Genomic DNA, 16,616 nt, shown 5'->3' with positions numbered 1-16,616 from the left:
ATACTAGAATGGGATGCCATGTTCTTCTCCAGAGGATCTTCCCGACCCACAGATTGAACCTGGGTCTTCTGAAAAGCAGGCAGATTCTTTACCGTCTAAGCCACCTGGGAAGCCCTGCCAACCCCCAAATAGATCTATGCTGTGGATGACCTGGTGATTCACTGCTGGTGGTTTAACACAGAGATCTGACTTTCTCTGTATCAACTGGGCAGGGTTCTGGGAATGGAGGCAGACACCTCTCTCTAATGGTTCATTGGTTCTTGATAAATATTACAGAATGAAGAGACACCTTTCTCAGCACGGGGCAAACTCTAATCTGAGGGAGAGAGAAAAGCATTATGACACACTGGGTTAAGACTGGGGTGCAGTGATGGAAGGACAGGCTGGTGTGATGCCAAGAAACGGGGGCTATTTCAGGTAGGATGATGAGGGAGAGAAGGAAGGAGTTATGGGTTCTCCGAGAGGATGACATTTCAGCTGAGTTCAGCGTGACAGGGAGGAGGGGGAAGAGATTTCCAGGTTGGGAGATAGGTACAGACACCTCAAAGGAGTAACAATCTACCCTAAAAACTCCAGCTTCCAAAGGCAACATCCTCGATGTATCCATACTTTCCTGTGTTTCAAGAGGAAGCATTCTTGCAAAATTCATTCAGAGTCCATGAGAGCACTAAGACCTTCTTCCAACAAGATGGTTAGTTTTTAAAGAATAGACTTTACTTTTGGTTTAAAAAATTTTAATTGGACCATAGATGCTTTACAATGTTGGTTTCTACTGTGCATGCGTGCTAAGTCGCTTCAGTCATGTCCGACTCTTTGCGACCACATGGACTGCAGCCTGCCAGGCTCCTCTGTCCGTGGGATTCTCCAGGCATGAATACTGGAGTGGGTTGCCATTCCCTTCTCCAGGGGATCTTCCCGACCCAGGGATCGAACCCACGTCTCTCTTGTCTCTTGCATTGGCAGGCATGTTCTTTGCCCTCAGCACTAGCTGGGAAGCCTAGTTCCTACTGGACCCCAAAGTGAATCAGCTAAGCTTTTATGTATATATCTCCTCTTTTTTGGATTTTCTTTCCATTTAGGTCACCACAGAGCGTTTCCTGTGCTATTCAGTAGGTTCTCTTTAATTATCTATTTTATGCATAGAGTGCTCAGTCGCTCTTTGTAGCCCCATGGACTGTAGTCCGCCAGACTCCTCTTGTCTGCAGAATTTTCCAGCCAAGATACTGGACTGTGGTGCCATTTCCTTTTCCAGGGGATCTTCCTGACCCAGAGATCGAACCCTCATCTCTTGTGTCTCCTGCATTAGCAGGTGGATTCTTGACCACTAGCGCCTCCTGGGAAGCCCTTATGCATAATATCCCTAGCGTATATGTCAACCCCCATCTCCCGATTCATCCCACTCACCTTTCCCCTCTTGGTGTCCATACATTTGTTCTCTACATGGATGTCTCTTAAATAGACTTCACTTTTTAGATGAGGTTTTAGGTTTATAGTAAAATTGGGCAGAAGTTTCAGAGATTTCCCAAACACCGCCCTATCTCCACACAAACATGGCCTCCCCATTACCAATAGCCCTGGCCAAAGGGGTACGTTTCTTACAGTTGACAAACATACATTGACACGGCATCATCACCTAGAGTCCATAGTTTACATGAGGGTTCACTCTTGGTGCTACGCCTTCTCTGGGCTTGGATCAGTGTATCATGACATGTATCCACCAGTGCAGTGAGCACAGAGTAGTTTCACTGCCCTAAAAATCCTCTGATTATTTCTAAGTACAATGAAACCTCACAAATGTCATTTACATAGCAAAAGAAGGGCTGCCAGTGCAAGCTTTCTTTTTTTTCCTCTTTCTTTAAGATTGCAAAGGTCTTTGACGCGTGGAAGGCGGGCTTTTATTAACTCGGCATTTGTATCATAAGCATAATTCCCAGACAGGCAGGAAAGTCCCAGAATTCTGAGTCATGGTTGTTTGAATAGATGTTTTGTAAGGCTAGGCATTTGCTTTCACAAATAAAGCATTGATGAGCTCAACAGTTGCTTGAAATGAACCGGGAAAGTTTTATAATATGCACTTGGCCTTCAGAAGACAGTGCTGTGATTTAGAACACTTTTTTCCCCCTCTTTCATCTGTATTCAAATTATAAGAAAATTTTTCTTTTTGGCCACCTGTGCTGGTCAATGCTCGATGTCAGGGATCCCCGTATTTGAAAATAGAAAAACAATTAAGATCTTGTGGAAAAAGAAGATATCCTTCTGGACATGTTAGGTATCTGCTCTTGGTGTGTGGGATATGGGGTTGCACTGGTGTCTTCTTTCAAGGCGGGAGTCGTGACGTGGAAGGATTCTGCTTGTGAAATACAATTTTGGCAGAAGTGGATCATCTGATGATCAGAATGGTTATTTCCCTTTCCAGGCTGCTGGTAAGAGCTGGAATGTTTAATGCCCTACTGCACTTCATTAATAAAAAGGTCTAGAAATGAACTGGAGAGCTCAGAAAAGGGCAGAGAATTGGGTAGCTGAGGCTCCAGACACTGACTTACAAGAATGAACTATCTCACGAGGACTGTGCCAACAGCAAATGGCAGATAATGTTAGCTGTCTAAATGGAAAGAAACGCAATTCAAAAAAAGAGAACAGTTCAGCTTGAGATAAAGAGCTGGATGTCTTCTTTGGAGAGATGTCTCCTTAGGTCTAAGGCCCATTTTTTGATTTGGTTGTTTATGTGTGTGATATTAAGCTGCTTGTATATTTTGGAGATAGATCCCTTTTCAGTTGCTTTGCTTGCAAATATTTTCTCCCATTCTGAGGGTTGCCTTTCCACCTTGTTTATAGTTTCCTTTGCTGTGCCAAGGGCTTCCCTGGTAGCTCAGATGGTAAAAACCTGCCTGCAATGTGGGAGACCTGGGTTTGATCCTTGGGTTGGGAAGATCCCCTGGGGAAGGAAGTGGCAACCCACTCTAGTATTCTTGCCTAGAGAATTCCATGGACAGAAGAGTCTGGCAGGCTATAGTCCATGGGGTCGCAAAGAGTCAGCCTAACAACGGGGCAACTGACACACTCTGCTGTGCAAAAGGACTGTATAGCCCAGGGAACTCTACTCAGTGCACTGTGGGGACCTAAATGGGGAGGAAATCCAAAAAAGAGGGCATGTATGTGTACATATAGCTGATTCGCTTTGTGGTACAACAGAAAGTAACCACATGGGAAAGCAACTATACTCCAATAAACATTAAAAAAAAATGAAGAGCTGGAGTTGGGTTGAGGATTCAGTGGGTGGAAATTGAGGAGGCAGGAGGGCCTCTGTAGAAATGGGGTCACAGAATTTCAAATACCCAGGTCATGGGCTTTCGTGCCTCATTTCCTCTCTTGCTCTCCCCTAAACTTCCCATTTTCTTAACCATTCCAAACAGGTTACTCTCTGACTCAAACTGCCCGTTTGGGCCCAGAAGCCTATCTGAGAGACCCCTGCTGTGGAGAGGAGGGAGTACAGCTCTCTGTTCCAGGAGGTAAGAGCGCCATGGTTGGAGGATGTGGGCCTCGGCACACAGCTCCCTCAGCAAGGAAAAATCTCTGAGTTCTCTGTGATGGAGTTGATTCATTTACCGCCCTTGAATCTGTGGATCTTATAGGGGTTTTTTAAGTTCACTTGGTCCCTCACTTAATGCAGAATCTCCAGTCACAATACTGACTCCTGTTGGAACCCCTCTGGTGATGGATAAGTCAATTCTCTGTAAGTCTGCTCACTTATCTGGGTCAGTCCCACATATACCGTCATGGCAGCACTATGTAACCTCCTGGTAAGTCTGACAAAATCCTTACTGCCTGGGGCCCATGCTCAGAGACTCAGATAGGATTGTTCTGGGGGGTGGGTCCTGGCATCAGTATTACTTAAAACTCTTGACATGATGCCAATAACTCTGAGGTTGACAGCAACGGCTCTAGTGCTTTTCTTATGGAAGTCAGCTTTCCTGGAGGTACCACCCCATCCATGCCAACTCTGTCCTCTGGAGCCAAGTCCATCTCTTCTTTTACATGACAGCCTTTCAGACTATGAAGTTGGCTCACCTGCCCCCAGGTTGGTCTTACTTCCCTGAGGCTTTTTCTTCTCCTGGTGAAGTCATTTCTTTGCTCAAAAGTTACTCCTGTGATGTGGTTTTACTTCCCTCACCATCCTGATTATAAGCTACATTGTCAGAATGCCACTTACAGTGTGTGTCTCTTCATGCTTTTGTTTCATTGTGAGCTTGCTGTCAACTGAATCCCCTCAATTTTCTCCTACAAAAGGCTTACAGCTTAGTTGGGGAGACAGGCATGCCAGTAAACCAAAGCTTCCCCATCCTGTAATTATGAAATTGATTTTTAAAGTCTACATACAGGACTTTTATTTACCCTTATTAAATGTCATCTTGTTCTTTTTCCCTATTTAATTGTGTTCTGCAAAGATTCTGTAAATATTGCCTGCTTGGTAAGGCACCTTAGTATCTTTATCCATGTTATTAATCATAGTAACAGTAAGAGCCCCTGGCCTTCCCAGGTGGCGCTAGTTGTGAAGAACTCACCTGCCAATGCAGGAAACTGAGACATGGGTTTGATTGCTGAGTCGGGAAGATCCCCTGGAGAAGGGCATGATAACCCACTCCAGTATTCTTGCCTGGAGAATCCCATGGATACAGGAGCCTGGCAGGCTACAGTCCATAAGGTTGCAGGGTCAGATATGACTGAGGCAATTTAGCATGCATGGACGCATGCTAAATTCACTTTGTTTATAGCACACATTGACTCTAATAATATAGTATTATTGACTCAATCAGATCAGATCAGTTGCTCAGTCATGTCCAACTCTTTGCCACCCCATGAATTGCAGCACGCCAGGCCTCCCTGTCCAATACCAACTCCCGGAGTTCACCCAGACTCACGTCCATCGAGTCAGTGATGCCATCCAGCCATCTCATCCTCTGACGTCCCCTTCTCCTCTTGCCCCCAATCCCTCCCAGCATCAGAGTCTTTTCTAATGAGTCAACTCTTCGCATGAGGTGGCCAAAGTACTGGAGTTTCAGCTTTAGTATCATTCCTCCCAAAGAAATCCCAGGGCTGATTTCCTTCAAAATGGACTGGTTGGATCTTCTTGCAGTCCAAGGGACTCTCAAGAGTCTTCTCCAACACCACAGTTCAAAAGCATCAATTCTTCGGTGCTCAGCCTTCTTCACAGTCCAACTCTCACATCCATACATGACCACAGGAAAAACCATAGCCTTGACTAGATGGACCTTTGTTGGCAAAGTAATGTCTCTGCTTTTGAATATGCTATCTAGGTTGGTCATAACTTTCCTTCCAAGGAGTAAGCGTCTTTTAATTTCATGGCTGCAGTCACCATCTGCAGTGATTTTGGAGCCCAGAAAAATAAAGTCTGACACTGTTTCCACTGTTTCCCCATCAATTTCCCATGAAGTGATGGGACTGGATGCCATGATCTTCATTTTCTGAATGTTGAGCTTTAAGCCAACTTTTTCACTCTCCACTTTCACTCTCATCAAGAGGCTTTTTAGTTCCTCTTCACTTTCTGCCATAAGGGTGGTGTCATCTGCATATCTGAGGTTATTGATATTTCTCCCGGCAATCTTGATTCCAGCTTGTGTTTCTTCCAGCCCAGCATTTCTCATGATGTACTCTGCATAGAAGTTAAATAAGCAGGGTGACAATATACAGCCTTGACGTACTCCTTTTCCTATTTGGAACCAGTCTGTTGTTCCATGTCCAGTTCTAACTGTTGCTTCCTGACCTTGACTCTAATACTTACTAACTGATGTGTGTTAGTTGTTCAGTCATGTCTGGCTTTTTGTCAAGCTATGGACTGTAGCCTGCCAGACTCCTCTGTCCATGGGATTCTCCAGGCAAGAATACTGGAGTGGGGTGCCATTTCCTTCTCCATGGGACCTTCCTGACCCAGGGATTGAACCCAGGTCTCTTGCATTGCAGGCAGATACTTTACCAAATGAGGCACCAGGGAAGCCCTTATTGATAGGAAGCACCACCAGGCTGAGTTGAAAGAGACAAAATAAAGCTCCAACTTGTATGGGTAGGAAGTAGGCTGAGAAAGCTACAGCACCAATGGAGTGTTCTTACGGAAAACAAAGGATGTTACAGGAAGAGACGACAGTCCAGAGGGTGCAGCCAACATCCACCAGAGAGTCCAGGGCCCTAGAAAGAAACTTCGCCATCTGTACAGCTGGAGCACATAACTGCTTTGCAACTGTGCTGATGCAGCCTCTTGTTTCTCCCTTTTTTGAACAGGAGTGTCTACTGTGGTTATTCTATGCTCGTCCCACCATTTTGTGTGGAGTACGTGTCTGCATGTAGGGTTGAAAATAACTAGCCTCTATCAGTTCAGTTCAGTTGCTCAGTTGCTCAGTTGTGTCTGACTCATTGCAACTCCATGGACTGCAGCATGCTAGGCTTCCCTGTCCATCACCAACTCCCAGAGCGTGCTCAAACTCATGTCCATCAAGTCGGTGATGCCATCCAACCATCTCATCCTCTGTTGTCCCCTTCTTCTCCTGCCTTCAGTCTTTCCCAGAATCAGGGTCTTTTCCAATGAATCAGTTCTTTGCATCAGGTGGCCAAAGTATTGGAGCTTCAGCTTCAGCATCGGTCCTTCCAGTGAGTATTCAGGACTGATTTCCTTTAGGATGGGCTGGTTGGATCTCCTTGCAGTCCAAGGGACTCTCAAGAGTCTTCTCCAACACCACAGTTCAAAAGCATCAATTCTTCAGTGCTCAGCTCTCTTTACAGTCCAACTCTCACATCCATACATGACTACTGGAAAAACCATAGCTTTGACTAGATGGACCTTTGTGGGTAATGTCTCTGCTTTTTAATAGGCTGTCTAGGATGGTCATAGCTTTTCTTCCAAGGAGCAAGAGTCTTTTAATTTCATGGCTACAGTCACCATCTGCAGTGATTTTGGAGCCCGAGAAAATAGTCTGTCACTGTTTCCATTTCCTCCCCATCTATTGCCATGAAGTGATGGGACCGGATGCCATAGTTCATTGCATTCAGATGGTCATGAACAACCTCAGTGAGTTCTTTAGGAAGAGCCACACTAAGGAGCTTCACTTATACTTGGACTTGACTTACAGTAATGAGACTTTGGTTGGGCTTGCTCCCAGTGTGTGTATTTTGCACATAATACGTGTCCAGAGGCAGCCTGAATCTGGGCCCTGTAACTGCTTGAGCGACAGATATGAGGAAGTGACATTGTGCCAGTTTTCGGGCCTAGACCTGAAGATACGGGCAACTTCTACCTCCTGTTTCTTGAGATGCTTATTCTTGGAATCCAGCCACCATGTTGGGAGGAGACTCAAGCTGCTCTGCGGAGACGTTTTACTGGGGGAGGAACCAACAGCCAGAACAGTTGCCAGCTAAGGGCAGGTCACCTTGGAAGTGATGGATCAGCCCCAGGAGAGTGGCCCTGGCTCTTTCCAGGAGGGGCAAGGATGAACTCTCCCTCCTGAGCCCTGCTCAAGATCGGGTTCATGGGCACAGTGAATCGCTGCTGTTTTAAACCTCTAAGTTTGGACCAAGTTGGTTCACAGCAGTAAGAACAGCACCAGGCATTGCACTACGGGCTTTTCATGTATTTTCTTAGTCCTCCTAACAGTGAGATGCCACAGGCATTATTTCTCCTTCTGATGGATGAAAAAAAGGGGGGCTCAAGGTCATACAAGTAGTAAATGGCACTATTGGGATTGAAACTGAGACATATTGGATTATACGATCCTTTTAACCTCTAAAATGCTGAGTAGGACAGGGCTGAGGTCAGACAGCCATGCAGCCATTTAACGGATGCCTGCAGAATGCTTTCTGTGGAGAGAAAAAGAAAGAAAACCGTGATAGCTCAGGGAGGAGGCAGACATGAAAACAAATAAATGCAGTTGGGTATGGTGTGCTGTGATGGCTAAAGTGAGGGGACACAACTGTGTGTTCAGTTTTTTCTCTGTAGGTTTTCTACCACCACAGATTTATACACATTTTAATAAAAAAGTGATAGTGCTCTATAGATATTCTATGACATTTTTTCATATCACTCTGTTATGTATAAAAGCCCATGATTTTAAATTGGTGATTGTGATTTATTAAACTGCTTCCCACATAAATGTTTCTGATTTTTTTTTTTTTTTGCTATTTCATGCAATATTGCATCAGATATCATTATATATATAACACATCTGTGAGTGTTTCTTTAGGAATTCTTGGATCAAAGATAATGATTATGATTTCTGAAGATTATTACCAGAAAAGCTTTATCAGTTTGTCCTTTTACCAAGAATGTAATTTCCCCCATATTCCCCAATTTCCCCCATATTCCACCCTTATGAACACTGCTTTTATCAGTCTATTAAATTTCTGTCATGCTGATAAGGGCATAAAGCATTATTCTTGTTTTAATTAGCAATTTCCAGATTATCAGAGCATTTCGTTTGCTTTTGGACACTTGTACCTTTATATTATTTGGAATTTCTGGTTTATACCCTTTCTTGTTTTCATTTTATAATTTTTTTTTTCTTCTGGACTTGCATGAGTTCTCTAAAGAGTCTAGATATTACCTTCATTAATTGTTGTAAAGATTTTCTCCAAGTTTGTTTCTTGTGTTTTAATTTTAAAAGGAATCTTTTCTTATGAATGCATTAAATGTTCACGATAGCAAATCTTTGGATTTTTGAAATTCTGGTTTTGTCTTGGTTAAAAATGACTTTATCCAAAGTTATAAATTCTCTGTATTTTTGCCTAATATTTATTTATTTATGCAATATTAGGCAATATTTTGGCTAATATTTATAGTCTTTTAAAAAAGATGCTTAGCTTTTCAACCCATCTGGGCTTTGTTTTGAAGTATTCTGTATAGAAGGGAAGTCTAGCTTAATTTTTCTTAATAAATACCTAATTGTCTCCACACCATTCGTTTATCCATGTTTTTCCCATTGGGTTGTTTCTGTTTCTGGACTCTGTTATTTTATTGATTTATTTCTCTATTTCTGTACCAATAACACACTCTTTTCATTAACTCAGATTTGAAGTCTGTTTTGATATTTAATAGTTCCCTTTGATCTTTTCAAAACGAAGTTCTTATATTTTCTCTTTATGATGAACTTGAAAATCATCTTGCCAATTCCATAAAAAGTTCTGTTGGATATTATTCAAATTGTATTGAATTTACAGATTAATTTGGGGAGAAGTAACATCTTTATAATTTTTATCTTTCCATTCATAATGACTGCATTTACCTTATTAAAAATATCATTAAAGAAAGTGAAAGTGAAGTCACTCAATCGTGTCCAACTCTTTGTGATCCCATGAACTGTAGCCTACAAGGTTCCTCAGTCCATGGAATTTTCTAGGCAAGAATACTGGAGTGGGTTGCCATTTTCTTCTCCAAAATCTATCATTACATTTTGTAATAGAGATTTTTTATCCTGATTCTCACGCCTATAAGCCCTTATTATTTTATTCTTATTGTGATTCCAACCCACATTAATACTTGGGTCTCAATCCTGCAAAGTGAAAGTTGCTCAGTCATGTCCGACTCTTTGCGACCCCATGGACTATATAGTCCATGAATGAATTCTCTAGGCCAGAATACTGGAGTGGGTAGTCTTTCCCTTTTCCAGGGGATCTTCCTAACCCAGGGATCGAACCCAGGTCTCCTGCATTGCAGGCAGATTCTTTACCAGCTGAAATGGCAACCCACTCCAGTATTCTTGCCTGGAAAATCCCATGGACAGAGGAGGCTGGTAGGCTACAGTCCATGGGTTCACAAAGAGTTGGACATGCCTGAGTGACTTCACTTTCTTTCTTTTCTTTTCTTTCTTTACCAGCTGAGCCACAAGGGAAGCCCAAGAATACTGGAGTGGGTAACCTATCCCTTTCTCCAGCAGATCTTCCCAAACCAGGGTCTCCTGCATTGCAGGCTGATTCTTTACCAACTGAGATATCTGGGAATGCCGATGACATCATAACTTTCCTAATATTGTCCTGGGAAATCCCATGGACAGAGGGAACTGCCTGCCAGTTACAGTCTATTGGGTCCCAAAAGAATGAGCATGACTTAGTGACTAAACAACAGCATCATAACTTTCCTAATATTGACCTATTCTTGCATTTTCTAGGTGGATTCTGTTTGGCTATAATTAAAAATAATAATATATTCTGAATTTTATTTGCTAATATATTTTTTAGTATTTTATATCTATGTTCATACATAGGTAACTTTGACCTATGGCTTCTTCTTTCTTTTGGTCTCGAGTTCACCTTGTCTTCTGGTTTTGGAATCAAAGTGATGTTAACTGTGCAGAATGAGTCTGGATTCTCTTTACTATTGTGTACTTTCAGATAGATGTATAATTTAAGGATTACCACTTTTTTTAAGGAACAGAAATCCCTAGGAAATGTTTGGTCTTGGCACCATCTTTTTTTTTTAAAGACTCAAGTTTGCTACTTTTTAAATCCTTATATAGGTATTCATCTACTCACATTTTCTACCTCTCTTTCCAAATTAATTATTTGAAATTAGTTATCTATAATATTTCTGTTTCACATTTCAAACAAATCTAGACATTTAGGATTATTTTCACTAATTTCCCTCTACTCCCCAACCCTGCCGCCTCCCATATTGAGGTCTTCTGGGATTTTTAAGTTGCAAATTATTGTCAAAAATTTATTTTAATAATTTTTTTTATTGAAGGATAATTGCTTTATGAAATTTTGTTGTTTTCTGTCAAATCTCAACATGAATCAGCCATAGGTATACATATATCCCCTCCCTTTCTAACCTCCCTCCCATCTACAAAAATTTTTAAAGATATCTCTAAGTGAACTATGTTTTTACTAGTTTTTCTGTTTTCTGTTGATCCATGGGTCCCACATTTTCCTCTATTTGAACTAACTTCTCTTTCCTGCTTCGTTAAATCTATTTGAGGAGGCCTGTGTGTGAATCTTTGAATGTCTGTGAAAATGCCTTTGTTTTTCCTTTTCAAAGTTAATTTGGGTAGGAATCAGATTCTACATTCAAAGTAATTGCCCGTCAGAACTTTTAAGGTATTAGTGTATTATATTTTTAGCATTAAGTCTTGTCAAGGAGAAATTTGATGCTGCTCAGAAACTCATTAACTTTAAGTAACCTATTTTATTCTCTCAAAGAAGCACTTAGGATTTTCTTTTATCTTTGAACTTCTGAATTTTAAAACAGTAGAGTAAAAAAAAAAAATCAAAGAGTAGGTCTTGATGAAAAGTTTTAATTCATGTTTATTCAGCCCTGGGAAATTTTTTTTTCCCTTCATTACTTGTTCTTTTCCATTCCTAGAATTTTTTCTGTTCTCTATTTCTAGAATTTTCACTAGATGGATTGGCACTTCATACTCTTTAAAAAATATGTATTTTCCATTTTTTCCTTCTGGTAATATAGTCTTAAAGAATCCCTTGGCTCAATTTTTCCAGGTCAACAAGTTACTGTGAACTTTCTCCACTCCATATATTCAGTGACTATTTTGTTTTCTGAGTCAATTCTTAACATTTCTAAAATTTTCTTGTATAGTAGCTGATTCTTAATTTATAGATATGATGCTGCTTCTGTTTAGTCACTAAGTGGTGTCCGACTCTTTGTGATCCCATGGACTGTAGACCGCCAGATCCCTCTGACCACAGGATTTCCCAGGCAAGAATGCTGTACTGCGTTGCCATTTCCTTCTCCAGGGGATCTTTCCTACCCAGGGATCAAACCTGAGTCTCCTGCTTGGCAGGCAGATTCTTTACCACTGTGCCATCTGGGGTTTGCAATAGCCAATTCTTGGATTTTCACAAGATAAAATGTGTTAATCCTCTTCTATTTGCTCCTTAGGCTTTGATGTCTTCTTTCTTCTGCTTTTGTGCTCCTTTTTCCTTAAATCTTTGATTCTTTGTATTCTTTGTCATCTTCATTTAGTTTGTCTCTCTGTGGATGCTCTTTCTGGTCACAGATGCCCTTCCCTGGTGCCTGGGGATTGGCAGGATGGGCTGCTGGGAAGGTGTTCAGGTTCTTCTCAGTTTGTCTCCCAAATCCACGCTTCATCCTAATCAGCCTCACTATGGGCCCTGGGAGGCTGATCTCTGCATCACTGGGCTCCCTTGCCCACTCCCTTTTGGTTGGCTCAGCCAAAGGGACACTCAGCTGAGTCTAGAGGACAGGAAGAAAGACAGGAGTATCGATCTCCTCTTCTCTCTCACCCTCCCTCTGTCGTCCTGGTTTTGGCAGAGGTGGTATTTCTGCCTAGATTCTGAAGTCCTCCTCTGAGGGACAGTCTTCCCCTAAAACTTGGTAAGTGCTCCATCTTTCACCCTTCAGGCCTGGAGGAGGTCATGTTCTCCACTGAGACCCTTGAGAGCTTCATCATCCCCGGATGATTCCCTCAGCCCTGTCTTTACCTCTTGAAATAGTCTATTTGTGAGTATCTCATTGATAAACTTCTTGAATATGCTGTCCATTTCCTGGAAGCACCCTGATGGAGATGCTGGTGTGCAGCTTTTTTTTTTGTTGTAGCTCTTCCATATCCTCTCAGGGTTTCTTGGGCTATGGGATTAGTCGGGGAACTCATGGTAACTTTAAGAAATAACCCACAGACTTAGTAGCTCAATAAAGATTTGTTTTTCTCTCTCTTGAATTCAGGATCCTGACAATTTCCATTGTCTTCTGGGGCCCCCTCATAGACCTTCCTTGGATCCTTTACTTTCAGAGAAGAAAGACTGAGGATAATTGTACAGCACTTTCATAACCAGGCCTGGAAGGGGTACATTTCATTGACCCCCACTGGCTAGAAAGTAATTACATGTTGTTCAGTCACTAAGTTGTGTCTGACTCTTTGCGACCCTCAGGACTGCAGCACACCAGGCTCCGCTGTCCTTAACTATCTCTCAGAGTTTGCTCAAACTCTTGTCCATTGAGTCAGTGATGCTATCTAACCATCTCATCCCCTGCCTCCCCCTTCTCCTTTTGCCTTCAATCTTTCCCAACATCAGGGTCTTTTCCAATGAGTTGGCTCTTCGCATCAGGTGACCAAAGGATTGGAGCTTCAGCCTCAGTCCTTCCAATGAATATTCAGGGGATTTCCTTTAGGATTGACTGGTTTGATCTCCTTGTCTCAACCGAACTACAAAGGAAGCTGGCAAATATAGCTTTCCTGTGTACAGGAAGAGGAAGATGGCCTTGGTGAGCATCAAGCCACTTTCTGCCATAGCTTCAGGTGACTGATGCCTCTCCAGCCTGGGGGCCCCAAGTCTATCACTTTAACCTGTTAGTCACCACTCAGTTCAAGAGGGCAAGAGTGAGGAGCCAAGAGATGTGGCTGCTCCAAATGCAGTGACCTAATTGACCTTCTATCATTTTTTGCTGGATTTGCCCCTCTTGCTTCTTGGATCCATTGCCTTGGAGCTTGGAGGACAGTGCAATCACCCCTCTCTGTAGAAGCCTTCTTCCTCACAGGTGTTTGGTTATATTTTCCTCCAACAAATTGATCCTGTCTGGTTTTTGTCTTTCTGACTTTTTGTCTCAAATTTTCTAGTTAATGTTGGGTACTGCTTAGTGTTTTTCACCCCTCTTATAGTCCAGTATTTTAAAAATCATCTCTTCAGTCCTTTATAAGAATGTGGAGCATGAGGGGAACTAGGTGAATATCCTAAGTTTGTCACTGAGTTCAACTCTTCATCTTTTTTATGAAATCTGAAGAGTGTGTAGCAATCAGCTTAGGAGCAATTCTAATGTGCAGTATGAAGAAGCTGCTAAAAGAAAAAATGAAATCATGGGCTACTTTGATAGACATCTATTGATACTAAAAGGGTGAGTGATGATCAAAGTAGCCCATGATTTCATTTATTTTTTAGCAGCTTCTTCATACTGCACATTGGAATTCCAGTCGAGCTATTTCAAATTCTGAAAGATGATGCTGTGAAAGTGCTGCACTCAATATGCCAGCAAATTTGGAAAACTCAGCAGTGACCACAGGACTGGAAAAGGTCAGTTTTCATTCCAATCCCAAAGAAAGGCAATGCCAAAGAATGCTCAAACTACCACATAATTGCACTCATCTCACACACTAGTAAAATAATACTCAAAATTCTCCAAGCCAGGCTTTAGCAATATGTGAACCGTGAACTTCCAGATGTTCAAGCTGGTTTTACAAAAGGCAGAGGAACCAGAGACCAAATTGCCAACATCCACTGGATCATGGAAAAAGCAAGAGAGTTCCAGAAAAACATCTATTTCTGCTTTACTGACTATGTATGCCAAAGCCTTTGACTATGTGGATCACAATAAACTGTGGAAAAATGTTCAAGAGATGGGAATACCAGACCACCTGATCTGCCTCTTGAGAAATATGTATGCAGGTCAGGAAGCAACAGTTAGAACTGGACATGGAACAACAGACTGGTTCCAAATAGGAAAAAGAGTTCATCAAGGCTGTATATTGTCACCCTGCTTATTTAACTTATATGCAGAGTACATCATGAGGAACGCTGGACTGGAAGAAACACAAGCTGGAATCAAGATTGCCGGGAGAAATATCAATAACCTCAGAGATGCAGATGACACCACCCTTATGGCAGAAAGTGAAGAGGAACTAAAAGCCTCTTGATGAGAGTGAAAGTGGAGAGTGAAAAAGTTGGCTTAAAGCTCAACATTCAGAAAATGAAGATCATGGCATCCGGTCCCATCACTTTGTGGGAAATAGATGGGGAGACAGTGGAAACAGTGTCAGACTTTATTTTTCTGGGCTCCAAAATCACTGCAGATGGTGACTGCAGCCATGAAATTAAGAGACGCTTACTCCTTGGAAGGAAAGTTATGACCAACCTAGATAGCATATTGAAAAGCAGAGACATTACTTTGCCAACAAAGGTCCGTCTAGTCAAGGCTATGGTTTTTCCTGTGGTCATGTATGGATGTGAGAGTTGGACTGTGAAGAAGGCTGAGCGCCGAAGAATTGATGCTTTTGAACTGTGGTGTTGGAGAAGACTCTTGGGAGTCCCTTGGACTGCAAGGAGATCCAATCAGTCCATTCTTAAGGAGATCAGCCCTGGGATTTCTTTGGAGGGAATGATGCTGAAGCTGAAACTCCAGTACTTTGGCCACCTCATGCGAAGAGTTGACTCATTGGAAAAGACTCTGATGCTGGAAGGGATTGGGGGCAGGAGGAGAAAGGGACACCAGAAGATGAGATGGCTGGAGGGCATCACTGACTCGATGGACTTGAGTCTGAGTGAACTCTGGGGGTTTGTGATAGATAGGGAGGCCCGGCGTGCTGTGATTCATGGGGTCGCAAAGAGTCGGACACGACTGAGCGACTGAACTGAACTGACTGACCCCTAGCTCTGGATATTGTAATTTCTAATGCACATACATAAGTTGGGATTTATCAAGTGAAGGACATCTATGATGGTGATTGTTCTAGAAAATATGTCATAAGGTAATTGCGGAGGCAGCTGGGCATATTCTGCATGGGGAGTGAAATATAGGTGGGATGGAGATGTATGTTCATTAAAATATGCAGATTTCATGATAGCTGTTAATCTGTTGTAGATTTTTAAAGGAGTTGATATTAAATATTGTGGTATATTCTAGAAATCCTCTTCCCTTTAAAAATATTGGGGCATATGTGTGCCTATGACTGATTCATGTTGATATATGGCAGAAACCAACATAATATGGTAAAGCAATTAGCTGAGCACTGAAGAATTGATGCTTTTGAACTGTGGTGTTGGAGAAGACTTGTTAGAGTCCCTTGGACTGCAAGGAGATCCAACCAGTCCATCCTAAAGGAGATCAGTCCTGGGTGTTCATTGGAGGGACTGATGCTGAAGCTGAAACTCCAATACTTTGGCCACCTCATGTGAAGAGTTGACTCACTGGAAAAGACTCAGATGCTGGGAGGGATTGGGGGCAGGAGGAGAAGGGGATGACAGAGGATGAGATGGCTGGATGGCATCACCGACTCAATGGACATGAGTTTGAGTGAACTCCGGAGTTTGTGATGGACAGGGAGGTCTGGCGTGCTGTGACTGAGTGACTGAACTGAACTGAATTATCCTCTAATTACAAATAAATAAATTAAAAAAAAAATCGGGGCTTTTTTTTTTTTTTTTTGCCTAACACTGCTCCTAAACACTTCTTGTTCTCTAAGGTGACTGACAGTGGCCTCTTATTTGGTATGTTTGCATCATTTTGTGATATTTTCATGTTAGGAGTTTTGGGAGTTGCAATTCTCAAATGGTGATACTCTGCCCTTTTGAAAATAAAATTTTGGTAATGCACCACCAGGGACCAGAGTGTGTAGAGCTCTGCTCAGGAGAAAGGTGCAAAGTGGAAGGAGTGAATGCCTCCCTCCACAAAGCAGTAACATGATCTTGTTTTGCCCCTCATATTTTTCTCTCACTGATAACAGTTGGCTGAAGGAATGTGTTCCTTATCATGCATGATCCTTTGGGAAAGGGAAAGGGAAGTTCACCTTCTTTCACACATGGATCCATTAATTCCATCTATCCATTCATTTATTCATTTGCTCAAGAAACGTATCACATTCCTTTTATGAGCC

At 42.2% G+C, this 16,616-nt stretch overlaps 1 long non-coding RNA gene across 1 annotated transcript in view; it reads left to right on the top strand.

The window, feature by feature from the left end:
• The window catches only part of LOC104971070 (uncharacterized), a 114,470-nt gene that overhangs the window by 60,289 nt on the left and 37,565 nt on the right, over positions 1–16,616 (top strand). Inside the window, exon 3 of the long non-coding RNA XR_001501674.3 lies at positions 3,414–3,509. This is a non-coding gene — a long non-coding RNA (uncharacterized lncRNA). The remainder of the gene's footprint in view (positions 1–3,413; positions 3,510–16,616) is intronic.

This window comes from Bos taurus, chromosome 1 (genome assembly GCF_002263795.3).
Source record: "Bos taurus isolate L1 Dominette 01449 registration number 42190680 breed Hereford chromosome 1, ARS-UCD2.0, whole genome shotgun sequence".
NCBI classification, from domain to species: Eukaryota; Metazoa; Chordata; class Mammalia; order Artiodactyla; family Bovidae; genus Bos; species Bos taurus.
The sequence above is the reverse complement of the archived record's forward strand: the minus strand, read 5'-3'. Positions and strand labels throughout refer to the sequence as shown.